General features: G+C 43.0%; 2 long non-coding RNA genes across 3 annotated transcripts in view; both read left to right on the top strand.

The window, feature by feature from the left end:
* Positions 1-20,513, top strand: part of LOC120397676 — a 54,750-nt gene that overhangs the window by 29,795 nt on the left and 4,442 nt on the right. The window contains exon 2 of one of the 2 annotated variants that reach the window (XR_005593924.1): positions 5,190-5,400. The exons of the other annotated variant lie outside the window; for it this stretch is intronic. This is a non-coding gene — a long non-coding RNA (uncharacterized LOC120397676). The remainder of the gene's footprint in view (positions 1-5,189; positions 5,401-20,513) is intronic. 2 annotated transcript variants of the gene reach the window in all.
* Positions 11,750-18,640, top strand: LOC120397673. The gene is made up of 2 exons (XR_005593919.1): positions 11,750-11,881; positions 18,446-18,640. It is a non-coding gene; the product is annotated as an uncharacterized LOC120397673 (long non-coding RNA).

The raw sequence follows: 20,513 nt of genomic DNA, 5'->3' as shown, positions 1-20,513 counted from the left end.
AGATTATGCACCTTCGGATAAATCCTCCAGTATATCCTTTCAAAGGCACAAACAATTGCATTCTTATCTGACAGCACGTGCATAAGCCAAAAATTGTACTGATTTTTTTTTTGGCTTCCTCTCTGAAACAAAGAAGCAGCAGCCAGTCATCTGCTCTTTCTAAGAAGTCAGGGTAAAAAGTTTTCAGGGCCTGGAACATGCATGCGCCAGTACATTTTATCTCATGATAAATTAATAACAGGATCCAGGTTTTTCATTTTAGCTTTGGGAGCAATTATTTTTCAGAGGTCTTATTTACATGGACTCATAATTGTAAGTATTGCACAGAAAGCACGATCCCATAATCTTTGAATTTGTCCTCTAAAACTCTGCAAATGGGTACAGTACATAATAGCCTAGGATTTTTTGAGATACTGTTCTTGTGAAGCAGGCAAATCTCTTAGCATAGCTTTGTGTCATGTTTTCAATGATTTTTAGAGCAAACAAATGGAGTTTTATTAGTTTCTTATTCCTCACTAGCATATGTAGAGCAAATACCTGGGCAAAGCACAGGCTCCTCTTTCACAGCTTTCCTGAGACACCAAATGTTTACAGTGGTTGTAAATGTCTTCATTGTAAATAGAAGTGTATGTGCATTTTTGTGTGTATGTGGTGGTGGTGGTGATGATTCTTAGTAGCACTCTTTAAAACTGATTCTAGGGGAATGAGATGCATTAGCATCAAAAATCATTTTCTAAGCGCCCCTCCCCCGTTAGAAAGCTTGCCAATTAGTCAATATAATGGAATTGTGTAGAAGCACCCCAGTTAAACCTTAGCCGTTGCTAATTGCTCAACAACTCTGACATATGGACTTAAAAATGGCAGAATCTGTTACAAACAAACAAGATAGTTCCCTCCCACACCCAACTCCCTTTCCCGCAGAGAGAACTATCTTCATCTTTTGTTTGTTTTGTTTGTTTGTAAAAATGCTTCTCAGCTATGGGTCCTTAAAGCCCCCTGGATGCTGACTTCCCTTGCAGCACTTCAAACTACCATGGAAACATGAGCATCCTCTTGGTACTGTATCTCAGTGGGAAATCCCACCCCAGCGTTTTGTTGTTGCAGCATTTCCATTGAGCTGCCGGCTTTTGGCCTCCAGGAGATTTTCAGACCTAACAGAATTTTTAATGTGGATTCAGCACAGAGCGATGCAAATGCAGAGCCCCCCGACTGCCTAGGCTAGCCCAGGCCCATCTGAAACGCCAGGCTGCCTCTGAGCTCCGCTATGGCAAACCTTTCCAGATGCATTTTGATTTAAAAAAAAAAAAGTGCACAGTTCAGCACCAGCTTCCCATGACATTGCTTCTTGTTAACTCACTCCTTGGGTGCATTTCCTGTTGACATCACGAGGTCCCCAAAGCCCTGATTAATTGCCAGATAGGTTTGAAACCTGAGAGAGACATTGCAGCCACTCTGCGTCAGGGTCACCACGTCTCTCTCCCTCTAGCCATAGCTTCCCTTTGTCAAACGTTTCTGAGGCACTTAGCACAGTAAGGCACATTTAATGTGGAGTTCTCCACAAATAGGTTGAGCTTCAGCTTCATCAGTGAGCTAAGTAACAGCACCCTGGGCTAGCAGCAGGCAGAGGAATTCTATCCGGTTTTTATTATACTAAAGCTTCTCTCAATAATATCAGCATGTCCGTTGGGTGAACTAAGCAAATCCATTTCTTCTTCCTCAATTCAGGATAACTGGTTGAATTTGTAATAGGGCATTCATGGTGAATTTTATGCATGAAGTGCACATGTTTTCAGTCATCATCCGTGACCTCTCCCTCTCTCTTTGGACCTGACTTATGCTGGTGCTAATCCATTGATTTTTAATGCAGTTTTTCTTGACAGTGTCAGAAGAGAACTAGGGCCCCTTTTCTCTGATGCTCTCCAAAAAAACTAACCAAAGAAACAAACACATCCCCTGGCTTCCTAACCAATGATAATCTCCTCTTATTCATTAGCAGCAACCATCAGCTGCCTCCAAAAAATGCAGTTGAGGGTTATTCCACCTCCCCTCCCCCTGAACTGTCCCACACCAATAAATGTGAGTTATACATCCATCTCAGGCTGGTAGATTACCAAAAGCTCCTGGCTCCTTATTTGTTGCACCTGGCTTCATTCCAAGCTGCTGACTAATTCTGAAGATTCAGAATCTTTGGCAATAGATTTCTGAAAATGTGAAAAATGTACAATACGGTGTATTGAAAGCAATCGGAAACGTCAGGTAGAATACAGTGGACCAATCGGGAGATTAATGGCACTTTTCCACAGCATTTTGCTTTCTTCTGCAGCATCAGGTATCAATGGGAAATAATCCATTACACTCACAATTAATCATGCCCCCAGGCATGGATGTTCTTTGAACCTGACACCCTCTGCTCTAGCAGTTTCCCCCAACAGGCATGTGCTCCTCTCTTGCCTTTAATTATTTCCTGGGACCTTCCAACCTACCTTCTGGCATCTTCAAGGCACCGTTGGCAGATCCACTTCCCCAGGTGGCCCAGTGATTCATTTCCTCCATCCCACTTCTTGGGGTGGGGTGGAGGGTGGCAGCCAGTATTTCCTCCTTCCTCATGGATTTTCTGGGGAGCAGGTGACCTCCCCAGCTTGTAACCTTTAGCAATGAGATCTCAGAAATGGTTGGCTGGTTCCATTGCTGCAGTTTCTATTGACCATGGGGGGAGGGGAGGAGGGATCCTGAGTCTTCTCTTCCCTATATGGCTGGGATAGGTGGGACTGATCTTTTGATCAGGCAGAACTAGAGAATTGGAGATCAGCCGCAGAGTAAGGGATGGGTGAATAGTCATGTGCTGTATATTGCCCAAATTATATTTGAGCAATGGTAGTGTAACAATGCCCCTTCTTTGGCCATCAGTAAGGACTAAGCCTGGGACCAATGGATCTGAAAGAATAAACCACTATTGTGTCAGTTACCAAAGCTGAAATCCTGGCCCCACTGAAGTCAATGGAAGTTTTGCCATTGGTTTCAGTGGGTTTATGATTTCACCCAGGTCTGTTGACTCAAATTGCTCAAAGCTCTCTATGTGGCCTCAGCAATAAAGAGGGGTACAGAGATACATTATGCTAGCATGAGTTACACTGAGCACCAACAGTCATGCCATGCTGTTCAGTAAATGCACTGTGTGAGTCTCCTCTCTCTGTCACTTATTGATCACTAACTAGTCATGGCACCAGACTGGCTGACAAGGATCTCTTAAGGGATGGCAAATCCTAACCAGGGTTATGCAATGTCTTAGCATACTTGTAGGTGCATTCCTAAAATGCACTGAAATAACCACCTGACCTTGGTTCAGTTTATTTCTAGGTCCCAAATACAATGTTGTGACTGAGTTCAATGGCTTCAGGATCACACCCACTATTTCATTGTTCTTTCTCTCTCTCTCTCTCTCTCTCTCTTGTGTTTCTGCTTCTTTGCCACCCTATGGCCATCTTCTTTCGTGTTTCCTCTTCCCCATGAAATTGACCCTCCACCTTACTTTTCACCTCCTGGTCTTGCATTCCTGCATCTGGTTCATTTTTTTCCCCCTTCTCATTCTGTTTTATTTGTGGTATTCCTGTCTTTGTCCTTTTTTTGGTTTAACTCTCTCCATTTCGGTGTTCCATTCCCTCTCTGTTTACTTGACCATTTGTTCTCAACATCATACTATTCTCTTTCCATTTTGTTTGCCTGTCTCTCACTTTCACCAACTCCCCACTCCACCCCCATCCCCCTCAACCCTACATACACTGCTCTTCTTCTCCCAATATCCATCACTGGCACCATCACAGGAACAGGTCCTAGGCTCCTTCAGTATTTCATCTTCAGGAAAATTCATTTTGCCCTGAGATTTACTGAGAGTCTGAATAGGAGAGTTTCAAAGGCTGCTGCTGAAGTGTCTGCAAAGCACAGAATTCTTAACACTGGTTGTTAGCCTGGATAGATGTGGACGTGATGTGCAGAGACGGTCCTTAGTTAGGAAGTTCTAGTTTCCCTCCAAACTTTCCAATAGACAGGGAGAGAAGGGTTCTGATTCAAACCCAACCTGAATGATGCATTAAATCCATAAGCATGTCAATCTTAAAGTGTCCACCTCACTTGTCCCTGTATGGAAACTTCCTGACAAGTCACTTGATGGTGTTTTGTCTGATTCCTGGCAGCCAGACCTTAGGGCAGGCTTATCCAGTTAACGGCTGTGTGTGCATCATACAGAGGGAACTCAAACGAGAACTCTTATGGTCCATAGGGAATCACTGTACCATGAAAACTAAAAGGGAGCCCTCCTGTGACCAGACTGGCAGAAGATGCACTCTGTGTTTCTCACCTAAAAATGGTTAGATATCATACAGCAGCTCAGAGATGATGGGAGAGGTTAGTATTAGTATTTGTGAGTTTGTAAACAGCTTCTGGAAGTGCTGGGCTTTGTCTGCAGGGAGCCGAAAAGCAGAGAGATGTTGAAAGCTGACAGTTGCTATCTAGTGGGGTTAAATCTCTTTTCACCTGAGCATAAGGGGTGATTCCTCTCTGTTACACACATGGATGCCAAAGAAAAGAGCAGAGTGTGCCAGCCAAATAGACTCACCATGCTCAAAGGAATACTACAGTAGGCTTAGGATCAGGAATGTGCTGACAAAATGAGGGGTTTACGGCTATGCTTGCAGCAAGCTTAAATGGATGCTGGAGCAGTTGCAAGTGGTGGTGCAGGGCTACATGAGGTTGCCTAGTGTGAAAGTATTGTAGGCCCCCTCACCCGCTGGTGTGGAACTGGAATCAGAATCAGGCTTAGCTCAACAGCGTCAGCCGCTACTGAGACACCAGCTTTGATTTATTTTCAACAAAGCATTTTCTAATGTGGCTTTAAATTTAGCAAAAGGGTACAGGGAAGTTGTGGCAAGGAAGATATCAACATCGGGCCTTTCTCCCTTCATCTCTTTTTTTCACCTTTTTGATTGGTGCTTTCTGTCATGCTTCCCCCATCAACTGGAGGAGCCTCCAACTTGCCTTCCAACCATCTTCTCTCTTCCTCTTCAGATCCTGCCTTAAAATATACTACTTCCAGAAAGCCTTCTTATAGCTTGTTCTCATGATTTTAATGAACAATTATAGCATGAATCCATCAATGTAATTCCCATTTGCTGCTCTTTCTTCTTGTCTTCTAGGCTAGCACATGTTCTAATTGTGCTCTGTGACAAGCTGGACATATGTTATGCAGCAAGGACCCTTGGTGTTTACGGGCAATGGAAAGAATTAAAGGCACCAAAAACCACCTGTATAATCAGAGATTAAATGGTCTCAACTTTTTCAATTTATGGAAGGGATGAATAAGACAAGACATGTTGGAGGTATAAAACAATAAATGATAGAATAAAGGTGAGTTGGGCTACTTATTCTTTCATGATAAAAGAAGAAAGGACACCCAATGACAATGAATAGCAACAAGTTTAAAAACTGGCAATTAGCCTTTTGAATAAGATATCAGAGGCCCAAGGTTCAAACTGATGTAACCCCTCTGCTAGGCTGAAATGATAGCAGCAAGGGCCAGGTTCAATACATAGGGGTCCCTTCCCCACCACGTAATGCAAACCAGCTCGAGCCCCCACCCAGTGACCTGGGAAAATCTTACACTCACCCCTGGGTGCCTCAAGGAGGCAATGCTTCCCCTCTCGCAAGCACAGACTCTTGGTGTAGCGGAAAAGGTTTAATCACATAAGATAAACAACAAGCATTAAATTTGGAAAATACCTTTGGAAAATACCTCAACTGGAGTTCATAGGTCAAACCGTGAGCAAAGACCCACCCCAGCAAATTGGGTCGTGTCCTTCTCTCTGGGCCCTTGAGTCCAGCAACCCCCCCAAATCACCCACAGTCCCCAAAGTCCCACAATTCAAAAGTCTCTGTCCCAGGTCAGTGCAGCCCCAGAGTTCGAGTCTCTTTGCAGAGGTCCCCCTCCCCAGCCTAGGTAGAAAGGGGCACCTTACGTGGTTCGGGGCCAACTGCCCTGCCTCTTCGTGGGGTTCTGCTTCCACTAGTCGTCCCCGCAAACAGCTCAGCTCCGCTTGCTTTGTGGGCTGCTCCACTCTGCCAGCTGCTCTGGTCCACCAGCTGTCCTGTGATCCGCTTCAGCTGTCCTCACGAGCTGCTCAGCTCCACTCACCCAGTGGCTGCACAAACTGTTCCACTCCGCTCTGCCAGTATTGCTTCAGGCTCCCCCACTCATTAGCACAGTGCTCTCAGCTCAGCAAGTCCAGCTCTTCTGTGATTTCAGCTCCACTCATTAGCACAGTGCTCTCAGCTCAGCAAGTCCAGATCTTCAGTGATTTCAGCTCTTAGTGATTCCAGCTCATAGTAGGGGAGCCCCAGTACCAGTGAATTCAGCTCAGTAACCTGCATCTAGATTCTTAAGGGAATCAAAAATTAACTGACATTCCACAGTAGAGAGAGGCATAGGTAGAACTGGTGCTTCTGGCTCACACAAGGAGCCTATACCACCAAGTACAGATATCTGTCCACAGCCTCTCCCCTTCAATAGGTTTTGGAACCCATGTGCCCCATCTAGCAAGCGCTATCCAGCTGACAATGAAACCCCCCATCACAAGATAATTTTGTAGTTCCCCATTTACCCAATCAGGGTGACAACATTTCATTCCTCCTGCCCCAATAACAATGAAATTGGGGCTCCCACAGCTGTGAAAATAACCATCCCATGCTGCTTTGCGGTATGCTAAGTGGGGTGGGAGTGCCTATGCAAATAACTGAAATGCTAATGCAAATACTTGAAACTTCCACTCTGCACTCCCCATAATCTACCACCAGATGTCAGGGTAGAGCTCATCCTGACTCTGCTTACACTGGAAAAAAAATAGAGGTGCTCTCCCAAACTGCACACATGAGTAAAGCCCCACCTACTTAAAAAATCAGAATGAGATGCTCCTTGCAGTAGATTGTGCATATACTCAAAATACGATCATACATCTTTTGCTGGGCTCCACTGTGTTCCTCAAGGTTGGCTTCCCTTTAGAGAGAGTGGAATACACCCTTGAGCAGGGCTGGATTAGGGGATAGGTTTGTACTTAATGTCCTGACTCCCATAGATCCATAATGATTAAATTCTAAAATCTTTCTTTAAAAATATTTTTTTTCTAGTTGGGGCTGGGGGAGTCAGCGGGGAGGGGAGGAGAAGAGACAGTGCTAGTACCAAAATATGTCACTCCCATTAGATGATGCAGATCTTCATAATATGATATCCCTTCTCCTTTCTTATATTCAGTGATGAGAAATGGAATAAGTAATGTGGTTGACCTTTAAATGATTGTAAATTATTTGAGTTAACACCCCCATTGAGATGACTAAGTTAGTTCACCCCTTCTACAGCTATTGTTTCAGCTTCACTGCAGACTCAGACAGACATCATTACTTTAGTTTGCATATGGTTCATAATTTTTAGTTTCTTCAACACTTGTTTTTTGTGTCAATGAAAGTTAAAATTCTGGAGAGAAAAGGGCAGCCTTAAAATAAAGACTTGGTTGCTGACCCAGTGCTACTCAGTCCAAATCAATCTTTGAGGTCAAGAGCTTAGTAAGATTTCTAAAAAAAAATTCAATCTTTAGGTTATTCATCATTGTCCATCTTCTTGCAGCTTTCTCTTACACAGTTGGAGACAAGATACTAGACTAGATGGACCATTTTCTGATACAGTATGGCAATCCTTCCCCTGGCTAAGGAGGGTTGGAAAATATGATATTCTTTAGTCTATAAATTCTGCTTCCTGGGTGAAATTTGAGACTAAATGATGCCTGGATCCATCACAACTACTACTTTTCAGCCTAATATCCCCCCCCCCACAGACACACACTCCCTCCCAACCTCCTTTATCTTCCTCTTGGCCCCAAGTCTTGGATCTTCCTCCCTTAGAGTATGGATATCCCAAGTCCACTCCGGCATGCAGCTATCCTCTGTTTGCTGCACTGTTGCCTGCTGCTTTTGTGTCATGGGATAGATGAAAGCAGCCAAGCAAACTCGAAAATAAGAGCCTGACAATTTTGAAGTATCCTTTGTTGTTTCAGAAGGCCTTTCCCCATTCCCAGCCCTTGTTATTGATGGCCTTAGCCTTTCTGGAAAATGGACACACTTATGTTACTACATATATTGTATTTTGAGTGAGTTCTAAAAAGATTTTAGCTCATCCGTCAATCGATTATATTGTCACTGCTACACAAGATTATTGAGCATCCAGCATCTATTACTAGTGCTGTACTTGATACATTGCCCTTATTGTGCTGAACTATTTAAACTTTGTCTCTTTGAAATGTGAAATGTTACTTTCTTATCTAAAAAAAAAGGCAGATTTATTCTTAGACTCTTAAAAACAGGCAAGTAAGTGTGAAAATATTTATTTTAGCCAATATTCCTAGTGGTGCAGACCTATATCCAGCAAAAATAGGTTTCTGCAGCTCCATTGAATGAGCCATGATGTGGAGGCTAGAGCTATAGTAGAATGGAACGTGCATACCTCTTTCTCTGCATCTTGCCAGCTTCATCCATTAAATGGTGCATGTGTGTGCCAGGCCAGCTTTCCGAAAATGACTAGTGATGTTGGATGCTCAACTTTGAGATATCTTAAAGGGGTCTGGTTTCCAGAGGTGGGTGGTCAGCCCTTTCTCAAAATCAGGTCCCTTTTAGGTGTCTCAAGTTGGACACCCAAACACTGAGGCAGTCAAACCATGACTCATTTCTGAAAATCTTAGCTGAGAAAACACATCTGGCAGGTGGCACACCATCACTGATTTATCACCTGGTATGCATTTGATGGCCACTAGATGGGAGTGTAATCTCACAGTATTCATGCCAGCTATGTTCTTTTTCTTGCTCTTGGCAGGTTTCTTTCTACTTGTCTTTCCCATTTCCCGTTTTATTTTCTTCCTTTCCTTTTACTTAAATGCCAGAAAAATCAGCTGGTTTAGGCAAGTCATGCAGCTCATTGCACAGCCTTTGTGGCGGGGCAGAGTCTGAGACTGCACTCTGATAGCCTAGGCTGATTGGTCTGGCATGTGGAGAGAGTGATACATGTGCAAAGCCTAGGAGATTAGGCAGGCCAGTTATCTCAGGTTTAACTGTAGATCAAAGGCAGAGGATGCATGTGGGACAGGTGGGGTGACAGGGTAGAGAGAAGAGAGACTGACCTTAAGAAAGAACAGAAAAACACAATCCCCTTAATAAACTTAATAAAATATTAATTAATAGTAGACTTAATAAATAAGATGGTGAAGTAAGCTCTTTTGAAAGTTGTGTGCATGTATTTCAGCTATACAAAATGCACAGTGGTGACAGCTGGTAAAAATGAGAAGGGGGCTGCCGGCTGAGTGTTCTGTGTAGGGGGGCCTCATGGCTTTAGAATTTGCGCCCTGCCTTAGTGTCCCACAACCCCTGTCTAATGACCTTTGGGGTGCGACACCTGGCAAAGCTCATGTCTTTTTTGAAGTATTTGAAAATGGAGGGAAGCAGGGAAGCTGCAAGAATGGGGAATTGTTGGAAGAGATTTGAGTTTCTAAGTTGCCTGGCTTGCTGTTGGTGGGCTATATTGAATTGTACTGCTGCCCTTTGGTTATATTGGGGCATTCATTTTAGCTGGTATGTTTAGTGTATAGATCAGGGGTCGGCAACCTTTCAGCAGTGGTGTGCCGAGTCTTCATTTATTCACCTGATTTAAGGTTTTGCGTGCCAGTAATACATTTTAACGTTTTTAGAAGGTCTCTTTATAGACATCTAAAATATATAACTAAACTATTGTTGTATGTAAAGTAAATAAGATTTTTTTAAATGTTTAAGAAGCTTCATAGCTCCCTGGACCGGTGGCCAGGACCCAGGCAGTGTGAGTGCCACTGAAAATCAGCTCGCGTGCTGCCTTCGGCACGTGTGCCATAAGTTGCCTACCCCTGGTATAGATAGATGTCGTTGTCTTTTTAAAAGTGACTGTATAAATCCAAATAAATAAATTAGCCTATGAAGCTGTAACCTCCAAAGCTTGTGAATAACTAACAACTCTTTTTTAATAATCATACTCCTGTAGCACCTTTTCATCTGGGGATCTCAAAGCAACCTGAATTTATTAAAGCCCTGTGAGATAGAGAATATTAACGCCATTTTTGAAATGAGGAAACTGAGGGGCAGAGAGGATTTTTAGTGAGTTAGTCAGTAGCAGAACTGGGAGTAAAACCCACAACTCCCGACTCCTAGTTCCTAGCTCTGTCTATACAAACAAATATCTAGGGCAATGTATAAATATACATATGGCATAGATATGTCAACAAGACATACAGCCATTTCTGTGAGCGACTACGTGTCAAGTCACAATAATGTTCACGCTAAGGTGGCAAAGAGAATAATAATGTTTAATTTCTTCCTTATTTTTATACCGGTTTCAGGAAAAGGATTATCAACGCTGAAATCTCCCATTGAAATCCATTCTACTGGGGATTTCTTCCCTTGTGTAGCTCAGACACTTCTTCTGTTGGTGTATAAAGACAGGTAGATATGGAGGGACTTTTTCTTTAGAGGCAGTGTTATCTAGTGGATAGGGCACTGGCCAGGGGTTCTAGGAAGCTGGGTTCGACTTCTAGTTGTAACACTGGCCTGCTGGGTGACCTTGGCAGATCACACACCCATTCTGTGCCTCAGTTCCCCCATCTGTAAAATGGGGATAATGATACTGACCTCCTTTGCAAAGTGCCTTGAGTTCTATGAAAATAAGAGCTCGATGACATTCGTTCTTTACAAATCTTCCCTCCATGGCTGAAAGCACAGCTGACTTCAATAATGTGTTGTCTCTGCAGTTTTATGGCTTTGGGTCAGTTTTCCCTATAACTTGGGTGCAACTCCTAATAACAGTAATGAGGTCCAGGTGAGTATGGGGAAGAAACTACAGCCTTTAAGAGACTGTGGTAGTGCTATTGCACAGCACTTAATTTCTGCAGTAGCTGTCAGGACCAATATTTCTTCTGAACAGGTACAGTTCAAAGAGGTAAAAATACATAGTTGTCATTTTTTTAAAATTTGGTTACAGCCAAAAGGAGTTGATCCTTTGCAACTTGTGCTTTCTGAAATGTGCTTCAAAAATGCAGCAACTGACTGATCTATGAACATGCAAGCACAGCTGCAGAAGCTGAGCCAATGCAGAGAAAGCTTGGCAATAATTCCAATTGAATTAGTGGGGGGGCTTGGGCTGCAACATTAAGATCTGGACCTGGATTTCAAAGACTCCAAAGTTTGGAGGTGTTTGGATCTTCTTCTTATGATTTATATTACAGGAGAGCCTAGGGCTGAGATTAAGGCCCAGCTGTACTGGGCACTGCACAGACACAGTTTGCCCTAAGGAGCTTTGACTCTAGGGGTTAGATTCACAAGGGGGACTTATATCAGTGACATAACAGAGCCCTATGCTCACATTTCCTTCTCTGAAATGGGCGCCTGTTTTCCTTTTTTATTTTGTCCATGTCTCTTTATCACATGAATATGCATTTTCCCACTCACTCAGGCTTTAAAAATATCACATTTCTTCCAGCCAGCTCCTAATGAAAAACCTGGTTCTCTTTCCCAGCTAGCAGATTATCAAGTCATTTATGTGTAAATAGCGTCTTTCTTCCCCTATAACAACCTGATTCCTTCAGTGATGCCACAATCTAGTATTTGTGACATCACTATTCATCACCAAAGAAGGGATAATAGATGCTACAGACACTGGAGTGTCTTTAAATCAGACAGCAGTAGCAGCAGCAGCAGGCTGATAGGGAAGAAGGAGAAAGCTGCTGTTTAAGCATAGACAATGTGGTAATCGCTAATCATCAATAATGGGAAGGTAAATGCAGACTAGGTGCTTAAAATATACCAGGGTGAAATGTTTGCCTAGGTAAAATGAAAGGTGCGAAGGTATGATTACTTTAATGGCTCTAAAAAGAAATCCTGTCTCCTGAAATTTCAATTGCACGTTAGCGATCAATTGATGTCAACAAGTGCAGAGGCAATTTCTGCCTGATGTTTGCAGAAGTGCGTGGGGCGGGGGGACAGGCTATTGGTAACACAGTAGGGGAGCTCAGCTCAATAGCTACCTGCTCTCATGAGATAAAGCAAAGATATTCCTGAGGCTGCCTGTTCAGGATTTCCAGCAAGTGTGCCCTAAAGAGCAAAAAAAGCACCTAGAAGAGCCTGACCCGTATCATCGTGTCTAACTCTCTCGCTGATATACAAGCTTAAAGACAAATATTAAGCATAACCTCCCAATAATTAATGTTTTCATTTGTTTAATTAGAGGCGGCTAGTGCCTGAACATTTCCATTCTCCTTTTGATGTGGTGTCTCTGCTTGTCTTTTCTTTCAAGCCCTTTGTCACAAAGGTGTCTGGCTGTGATAAAATGAAATGTGTTCAGGTGGGAGAGGAGGGAGGAGAGAAAACAAGCAAAGGCAGAACACGTGCAAAATCTCCATAAGTGTGACACGCCTGCCATAAAATTCTCCATGTTAGTCTTTGGAGCAGCAAGTTCACAAGTAGGTGAACTTCTTAAGAGGGTATGTCTTCCTAGCTATAGCACTGGCAGCCCATGTGTTCAAAAATCATCAGACTGACTTAAAGATCATGATATTTAAAAAAATAAATACAAATTGGGTTCTTTTCACTTGCCTTCTGGTTTCTGAGCCTTTAAAAATACACTTGGTCACATTTTTCCAGCCTCTCTCTGCAACTATTAGAAGTAGAAACTTTTTTTTTAATGAAAACTGAGCTTGTCCTCTAATCTCAGGAATCCATGAACTGGGGCTTTAAGAAAAGCACCAGATATTGTGAGATTCATAATATAAAAATGGCCATACTGGGTCAGACCAAAAGTCCACCTAGTCCAGTATCCTGTCTTCTGACAGTGGCCAGTGCCAGGTGCTTCAGAGGGAATGAACAGAACAGGTAATCCATCACGTGATCCACCCCTCAGGGCCGGTGGGTATAATAGGACAGGGGAGACTCTGCCTCCCCGGTGCTGCTGCCAGATGCCCAATTGTGGGTTTGGCAGAGAAACATTTTGCTTTATTATGCCCCATGCAGGTTCCAGGGCGGCTGAGGAGGCAGTAAGTGCTATTCAGCTTCCTGGGTTCATCAATAATCTCCCTAGACACCAGAGAGATTACTGATGAACCCAGGAAGCTGAGTAGCAAATACTGCCTCCTCAGCTGTCCCAGAACCTGCATGAGGCATATCAAAAGCTCAGGTTCTTCTTTGGGAAGAGCCACTGCCACGCTGTGGCTTTTCCTGGGTGGCTGGTGGCTGGGGTCTGGGAAGGGGTGGGGAGGTGTGACATGGCTGCAGCTAGCCAGGGGCTCCTCTGGGCAAGTGGCGGGAGGGCTCCTCCAGGCAGGTGCATGGGGGGAGGGGGCTTGGGGCTTCAGCCAGCCTGGGGCTCCTCTGGCTCATTTGGGACAGGTGGTGTCAGGGTTGCAAGGGGGTTGGGGGATCAGGGCTCCAGTCTGGGGAGGGGGGGGCGCAGGCATAGGCACTGACTCTGTGGGTGCTCTGGGGCTGGCGCACCCACAGGGAAAAAATAGTGGGTGCTCTGCACCCACCAGCAGCCAAGCTCCGTGCCCCACCTCATTTTTTTTCTCCGCCTCCTCCCCTGAGCGTGCCGCGTCCCCGCTCCTCTCCCTCGCTTCCAGCGCTTGCCGCTGCCAAACAGCTGTAGCAAGCTCTGGGAGGGAGGAGCGGAAACATGGTGCACTCATGGGTGAAGGCAGGGAAGAGGCAGGGCCGGGGATTTGGGGAAGGAGTCCAATAGGAGCAGGGAGGGGGTGGAGTTAGGGTAGGGATTTGGGGAAGGCATTGGAATGGGGGCTGGCAGGGGTGGAGTCAGGGCGGGGCTAGGGGCAGAGGTGGGTCAAGTATCCACTGGGCCATTAGAAGTCAGCACCTATGGCTGTGGGCAGGAGGGGCAGAGCCAGGGGCCCCACCTGCCGTCCATGCTGTCCCCTGTCACCCCTTCCTAGCTTCTGGCAATCATGAGATTTGGGAACACTCTTCTTGATTCAAGTTCACCTGCCAGAAAGGACATGTAGCTGATTAGCAGGGAGTGACTGCTGTTTGCTTCTGTATGCTCAGCATTTCCTGTAATGTAAAAAGGTTGAAACTTAGGATTCCCTTCTTATTCACACTGTTGTAAATCACTAACTCCATTCAAGTCAATGCAGTTAATCAGTGTGACACTGGTGCGAGTCTTGACTCTTTCAAAATTTGTTTTACCTTTTTTTCATCCAAAACTATTTGCTGAAAACATTTACCAGCTCTAATGCGAACATTTTTTAAAAAAACATTAAAATAATTTGATGTTTAGATATATTCCTACTGGTGTGGAAAACAGACATTCTCAGCATTCCTTAGGTTTGATTTTAAGTCTTAAATCTTGCTTTCTTTAGTGCTGGTTTCTAATAAAACAAATTACAGGGCACACTAAGGGGGAGCATAAAGGGGACTGTTGTAATTAGATATATGTACACTAATGTATTTGTCCTGTCTAATGTGGGAGAGGCACCATGTGTTAAAATGGTGTGGGAGGGACACACAAACAATCATCCTGAGAGTATGAGAGAATGTCATTTTGAGACATGGAGATATTAGCAATATCTGTGGATATGAAATACATTATCTACTAGTTCCTCTTAAAACTAGCCAATTTATTTATATTCTTTATGGGTTAGAAGTCTACTCCCTGGATTTATGGCAAACATCTGATCTAAAAGTAGTTGTATGCTTGACAACAAAAGTGATAAAGGAGCAGTGGAGGGCAATGAAAATTGATGGTGGGGAAGAGAGTGATGAACAGGAAAAGAGCCATTCTGGTCAAGTGACAGGGGGTAGAAGATGAGAGAGAGAGATGGGCTGTTCATAGTAATCTGGGTACCTTTAAGCCAGCCTTGTTCACCTGCCTGTGAACATCTGCTTACTTTATTTACTGCTCTGCTTATTGGTAATGTCGCTACAGTTGAGTAAAACATCGTAAGTGTCTATACTCTTGCCTTTTCATTTGTGAGATGCAATTTTTATCCTTTTTATCACATTCCCAGAGGAAGAAAGTAACCTGAATATAAACGAGGGAAAGTAACCACAAGGGTGAAGATCTAAGAAGAGATGCCAATTTTTAAGTGAAGGAAAATACTCTTAGTTTATTGAACAGGGGAGGAAAAGGAGGGATCCTGTTTATCTAAAGAGAGTAGGGGACATAGAATTTATTTAACTACATGGAGAAATGAGATCTCTCCCAGGCAAATGAAGTTCCAGGAGAGGGCCAGAGGGTTATCGTTAAGCAAGAAGTTCAGGAAAATTAGATTCTGCTGCCATTCTACATTAGCCGTTGTCGAACCTTGTGATGGACCATGCCCCCGTCCCACTGTTTGAAAGGCTAATGAGCAGTCCTGTACTCAGGCAGCACCAATTAGTAAACCTGCAGAACATGCACCACCTTGACAAGGGGAGCTTAAAAAGATGAAACTTACCACAGAGAAGTGGAAAGTTTGCTCAGGAGGAGAGGCTCCTAGGGACCGATAGTGAGTTCCAGCAGCATTGCCTGAGGCAATGGCTAGCCTTTGTTTTCTGCCTCCCCGCCTCCTCTGGGAACAGACTGACAGGACAAACCTGATACAGAGGAAGAGCCCTGGAAAGCTGCTTCCAGCCAGCAACCTGTGGCAGGAGATGGGGAGCACTGCCAGGGACTAGAAGTAATTGGACACAGAAAGGACTGGGATCTGAGAGAGTGCCCAGGAGTGGGGGTTCCCATAGGGAAGCTAGGGGCAAGAGAGTCGGATTAAAGCTGAGGGTTGGCTGATTCACATTTCTTTCTGAAACTGGTTAGCATTTGCACCCATGGTTCCCACTGATGTTGATAGTACCACTTGTGGAGTAAGGTGCTACTTAGTGAGAGTAAGACTATAAGTCTTGTCTAGTCATTGGTTTAAAAAAAATAGAAGAAAACCTTAGTAGCACCTTAATATTAATGGAAATGTTTCATGATCTTTTTATTTTAGTGAAAATTGCATTTTTGGGGGAGGTGGGAGGAGGGCTAAGTTGTTCCTAGTAGTGTTTGCAACACAGATATTGCAGCCTAGTGTAATGTGTGAGGAAGCAGACTTGCTACAAAAGTTCAGCTTGACTCTCTACTTCCGTTGCTCAAATGGAGCGAGGCGTGAGATGTTAACAAACCACATAAAGGTGGAAATGTGAATTAGACAATTTTAGAAAATCATCTTAGAATAATCAAACTTTAAAAAGTCTGCTAGTTTTAAAAACGGAAAGTTTTGTTAGTAAAGCAGATTTTTTTAACCAGCTCATTTAAAAGAGGAAAGCTAGTCTTATAGTTAAAGTACTGGGCTAGAACTCAAGTAATCTGGGTTCATTTCCAGGCTCTGCCACAGACTCCCTGTGGGGCCTTGGTCACAGCATTTAATCTGTAAAATGGGGATAATAGAACTCCCACTTTCTCCCACTTAAAACTTTTGGTGATTATGGGTGTGATTTTTTTTGTTTAACATAATTTTTATGCTCGCAAAAGCCTCTAATGTAGACAGTTATATCAGTGCTTTTGCAGGGATAGCTTACTTTGTATGCTATACCAGCAGACTTTTTTTGAATGTAGATTAGGCCTGAGTAGCTGTAGCACGTATCACAATAGTTCTCCAATCTCAGTTATATCTTCAAAGTGCTATAATATTATACAAAGAATTGCTGCTGTTACTGCTAACCTGACTGTCTCTCTTGAAATAAAAGTGAGGCTGATAGGCTAATTGCAGCCAGATTAATCAAAATTAGACCAATGGAAGAAAAACTGCAAAATCCTAGTTTTGCATGCAGAAAGGGTTGGCATAGGGAGCGAGCATGAGCAGTGGAGGGCTGACACACAGCAGTGCAATACATGAAGGGCTCGTGATAGGGAACCTGGTCAGCAGCAGAACAACCTATTTTGGAAACACCCAGTAGGTGAAATCCTGGTGTCACTGAAGTTAATGGCAAAGCTCCCTTTGACTTCAAGGAGGTCAAGATTTCACCCAGTTCATATTCTCTGCCTGTGTCTGCATTTGCAGCAGGTATGTGAGAAGGGGAGATGGCCACACTGCATGCCACCAGGTGTGATGTGCAGGAAAACAGGGTACAGCTCAAGGGAGAGGGTAGGCCTCCGGCATGAGTGCACTACAGGGTTGAACAGAAGCTCTCTTTGCCCTCTCCCCCACCCAGTGCACCCACAGGGGTAGCCACACTTGAACCAGTGATGAAACCTATTGATGTTGAGAGCTGGGGAATAGCCAGAGCATAGGGTGCCCAGTCATGCCCCTCACACCTTTGGACTGCTCGTAACATGCCCTCAAAATGCCTGTTGTTCTGGGGGATCCTTTAGCGAGGGGGGATGGAGAGTCAGCTATACTGGCCCTGCCACAATGAAGTAATTCTTTAGGGAGGAGCTGGACCAGCTGCTTTGTGATCAGCTTAAGCTGGTGCTGCCTGAATTCTTCCCAACTGAAGCAGCTAGGAAAGAAGCTTGGGAGGAAGATTAGGACTTGAGGTGGGAGTAAGTTAAATGTTGGGAGCAAAGATATGGGGTGGGGGGAGAATTGTACACAGCCCTGGGAGTGAGGGAGAGGAACACCAATCCCAAGGAAAAAGTTTTTAGACCAAAAATAAACCTACCCGCTTTCACAGATTTTTATTGTGAAATATGCAGGAAACAATTCCAAAAGCTAACATGGTCTCTGAGGCAGGGACCTAATGTCATGTTTGCAAGGTTTCAGCTGGGAGCACCTCTTTTTTTCCACACCAGTCATCATAAGCCCACAAAAGTAGGGTTTTGTAATAGAAATGCTGAGAGAACCTTAGCAGCGTCAGTGTGTGAAGGCACTGCTATAATAAAGGCTCTCCTATCAAATGAGAAAGGGGGAGTGAGCTAATGAGCAAGAGAAAGATGACTAATAAAGATTCAAGCCATAAAAACTTATCTGTGTGTTTTGAACCAACTATTTGAATTATTTTTTGGATGATTTGGCATGTTTATATAGAACAAAACTAGTTTCTAGCTGGCTGGTACATCTAGAGTCAATTCTGAATCCATTTAAAGACTCCATTAGTATCTCCAATTTCGGTCAGCGGCAGTGCACTTGACCCAGCATGTAAGTGTCACTAGGCTAAACTGAATGAATCAAAAATGTTCTGATGCAATTCTTACCCTGCTGTAGGTAGTGATCAGAAGAGACCAGCAGAAAAATGACCCACCTCCACAAGAGGGAAAAGATCCACAAGTGCAGAAGCAATGTCTGATTATCTCATAGATTTATTTTTGGTTAGGGATTTTTTTTTTACCATTTTGCTGTTATGTAAATATTGTTACTGGATTTCTGTCTTATTTTAGGTTAAATAAAAGGGTGGTTTCCAGTGATGAAGACAATTAAGAGCACAGAATGTAATGAAACTTGATAGCATCTCCACAATCTTCCTCCTTATGAACTTGCACAGCCACATGTGTCAGCATTCACTGATTAAAGAAGCAATTAATCTGAACAAGGAGAACGTGAAACTGTTACTTAAATACACCAACAGATTGTAACCCTTAGTCTCCTCCTTTTTTTGTAAGGTCAGCAGTAGAATTGCAACCAGCTATTTAAGTCTTTCTCTCAATCCCATAATTGTGATCATATTTAGCTGATACTAGTGAATGACATCTCAATGTCATAAATCCACATTCTCTGAGATTTATGCACCCAGTGTTAACTGACATAGCGATTCATACCAGATATGATTAAGAGGTGATGGGCTTTAAAGATCTTTTGATCATTTCCAAAGGATTAGATTACTAAAACAGCATGTCAAGGAGTAGCATTTAATATTTTTGTTCCTGGACAACTCTGAAGTACTTGGGGACATATTTATGAACAATTGGCTCTAGAACATTAGGCATAAATAGTGCTAATAGCTACAGTAATTTGTCAGTTGCACTATCACATACAGATTTATAGAATGTATTTATTTAACATTAACTTGGTGATAAATAGCAAGAATCTTGCTTATAATGCAAAGCTGGAACTTAGATTTTAAAACCCCTGCACTGCATGTGAGGTGGATATAAATGGGACACTGTATACCTTAATATATTTTGAAAATCATATGTTAAAGATGATTGTATTGATGATCTACCAAATGTACTGGGGCTTGAAATGAGTGGAGAAAGGCAGTTTATAAATCACCCAATATCCACTCTACCCAGCTTTTCAGTTTTCATTTCTCAGAACCACAAATTGCAGATGTTCCTTAAGGTGTTTGATCTATCATCTCAAGATGTCAATTTCATTTTTAATTTCCTCTGATGAAGCTCAGAAGATGCTGGATGAAATATTAGGTGAGTTCATCCCTTTTTTTTGGACCATGTAATGTACGTGCAAGACACTCTGAATTCAGTTTCTGGCTCTGCTGCTTTGGAAACTGCGCATACCTTAAAGTATTTTTGATGGAACTGTCACTAAATGGAGTGAGCCAATGTGGGCTTTGACTGCAGCTGGGGAAAGGGTGGTTTAATGAATATGAGAACAGGAGTAATCAAACCAGGGAAAAGAATTAAAATGGGGTGGGGGGGAGTAGAGAGGAAAGAAATAGTGAAAGAGCAGCGGGAAAGATTCATAATGGTCTATTTACTGAGAAGTGTGCAGTGCCCACTAATAGCTAGAGAAGTTGTGTGTCTAATTCCCAGAGCATTCACTGATGATAAAACTATTTTATTAAAATATTAATAACCAGAAAGGAAGTTTGCAAAACACTGTAAGTAAATCCTTCTTGCATAAATAGGATTAGGTGGAAATTCAGCAAGGTAATTTAGTTAGATGGTGAGGTTTTTATTTTACTTTTTATCGTGATGGGAAATAAAAGCCAGGGATGTAAACAGACAAAGCAAATTATTGAAACAAGCAACTTTATTACACAATGGCAGTCATTGTTTTTATGTAACCCTGCCCTGTCCACACTAACAACAAAGAAATGGAATATGCAGTTTGCATTCCTCTCACAGAGCAAACAAAATCATTTCCTGACCTAAAGCACACTAGAAAAAGAAAAACAAAAAACCTCTACTGCACTTCCTCCCTTGTGTGTGGAGAGTCAAAATATATGGGACACGATATTGATATTTTATAGGTTACTGTTAGATTAATATAATTTATTTGACTTTTATTCTTTGTTCTATTCATTAGTTATCTGTATATGGATACTGACGATGAAAAATTTTGTCTGAAATTGTTCCAAGAGTTTGCATGAACATGAACAGCCCATTGGCTGAAATTTGAAGTATTCACTTTGGCTGTTTGCTATTCCATATTAGTGGTGTGGGACAAGTCTATAAGTCACATGATATTGACTCCAATCATTGATTGGATGACTGAAACTTCTGTTAACAGGAGGAGTTTTCAAGGCACATGAACATTTCTAGTGCA

This window comes from Mauremys reevesii, linkage group 1, assembly GCF_016161935.1.
Source record: "Mauremys reevesii isolate NIE-2019 linkage group 1, ASM1616193v1, whole genome shotgun sequence".
NCBI classification, from domain to species: Eukaryota; Metazoa; Chordata; order Testudines; family Geoemydidae; genus Mauremys; species Mauremys reevesii.
The sequence above is the reverse complement of the archived record's forward strand: the minus strand, read 5'-3'. Positions and strand labels throughout refer to the sequence as shown.